The sequence below is a fragment of the Palaemon carinicauda genome, chromosome 16, assembly GCF_036898095.1.
Source record: "Palaemon carinicauda isolate YSFRI2023 chromosome 16, ASM3689809v2, whole genome shotgun sequence".
NCBI classification, from domain to species: domain Eukaryota; kingdom Metazoa; phylum Arthropoda; class Malacostraca; order Decapoda; family Palaemonidae; genus Palaemon; species Palaemon carinicauda.
Genome location: NC_090740.1, coordinates 122199446 through 122201514, shown reverse-complemented (window position 1 = coordinate 122201514; position 2069 = coordinate 122199446). Strand labels below are relative to the sequence as shown.

At 32.1% G+C, this 2069-nt stretch overlaps 1 long non-coding RNA gene across 1 annotated transcript; it reads right to left on the bottom strand.

Moving 5' to 3' along the window:
- Positions 1 to 201: 201 nt before the first annotated feature.
- On the bottom strand, positions 202 to 1533 carry LOC137655123 (uncharacterized). The gene is made up of 3 exons (XR_011046824.1): positions 1479 to 1533; positions 982 to 1157; positions 202 to 421 (listed from the first exon to the last, which is right to left on the bottom strand). It is a non-coding gene; the product is annotated as an uncharacterized lncRNA (long non-coding RNA).
- Positions 1534 to 2069: the final 536 nt, after the last annotated feature.

Genomic DNA, 2069 nt, shown 5'->3' with positions numbered 1-2069 from the left:
TAGTCAATAAAGGGAATTCTACCATGCTTTTCGTTTTAACTTGCCAGTAACCTATCTACCGGAATTAGAACAGTTATTCTGCCAAATCTTCTGGTATAGGACAAGCCGGAGTTATGTCAATGGACATCTTAATCACATTTAGCAGAATTTCTAGAAACAATCTAGAAATATTTATAGGGCTCTGACATTAACCCTAATTTGGCAGGTTTTCCAGCAGCAATCTTCTATTATAGATCAATTCAACATACTTATAGATCTTAACAGGATTTCCAGCAGCAATCTTCTATTATAGATCAATTCAACATACTTATAGATCTTAACAGGATTTCCAGTAGCAATCTTCAACCTGGTAGAAACTGGTCCAATAGATTAATCGGAGTTTGACCTAAAATCAATTCATCCAGAAATCCAGCAGCTCGATCTGAAAAAAATAATTTAATTATCAGAAATTGATCTTTTAAGAGTTGGGTATCCCTAAATTAATGAAGTGATCTCCAAAGCCTGCAATATGAAGTATAGTAACAACATACTAGAATTAAAAATAATAATCACATACACTAAACTTGTTAAAGATAAATATTTTCAACTTTGGAATAAATAATTTTTTTTTTTTTTTTTTTTTTTTTTTTTTTTTAGATTTATGTTTAGCAGGACTAGCATAAAAAGTTTTCAAATCTGAAATAGATAAGTTACTTTATTCTTTTTTTAAATTTAGATCTATGTTTTGCAGGACTTTCATAAACGAGAAAATTTAACATTACGGTAAACTGCAGAACCTAAATAAAGTACAAAAAGTTGAACACTAACCGAACTTAAGATTAAGGGGTTTAAAAGCAAGCCTCCCTATAGCACACAGTAGACCTTAACGGTCTACCATGTGCTATAGGGAACGTCCTCCCACAATTGGGGGCGCCGCCCCCAATCGGGGAGGACTAGCTTGCTTTAAGAGAAGAAAAAACAGTAAGCAAATACAGTACTTGCCTGAAAGTTCAGATTGAAAAATACTTCACCAAAATCCAGCGTTATAACCAGTCAGTAATTAGCGACACGTGGCTCTTTATGCAAGGATTAGACAGGAAACGGCAGGTCTTAAAAACATAACTAGTCAGAATATATGCTTGAAACAAACAGATCACGGGATCGTGGACTTCAATTTCCTGAAAGTAAAAATATACCATTTAGTTAAAACATGGGTATATAAAAAAAAAAGAAAAAAAGAAAAAAAAAAACTTTAAAGTACAAATATACAATGCAATTGAAATATAGTTATTTAAAAACATTAAGTAAAGAAATAATTGTGAAAAATTGGATGTTCAGACAAAAAGGTATTAACAAACATTCAAAATACATGGAAATGATATAAACTAGAATATTGAGACGTGGGTATTTAAAATAAGTCCTCCAATAAACACTAATAAATATCAAAATATTACAAATTCACTCATAAATAAGTCAAGTTCTCGCAAGTCTTTACTTACCATCCGAAGAAACCTCGAGACTTCTCGCGTACCGGTTACCGCCAACCACCCAACTGTTCGTGACAGACAAGGCAGCCAGAGAAAACTTCGCTATGGAAAACCAAGGACTCTAAAGAGAGAGGCAGTGTGTACCTATAACAATGTAACCATCGCCCGCTTAGTCAATTTCTTGAAAGACGACTTTACGGCGGGCAGGAATAAGAGCTATTATTACAAAATCATCGACTTTCTTTTTATAACAACTTTGCGATCGCTTTGCCGATAATTCAAGCATATAAAGTGTGCAAAAAATAAGTATATTCTTAATATATATATATATATATATATATATATATATATATATATATATATATATATATATATACAGTAATATATAGATGTTTTTATACAATTATCAATCGTTTTTCTTTTGTTGCATAAGCTTCTTGGTCTTGAAATCACATTCTCTCAGTAGTTTAGTGATTCAGATTATTTCATTCATTCTCCGGTTATGGAGAATTTGTTTTATTAGTACATCGATGTAATTAATATCATTGAGAGAGAGAGAGAGAGAGAGAGAGAGAGAGAGAGAGAGAGAGAGAGAGAGAGAGA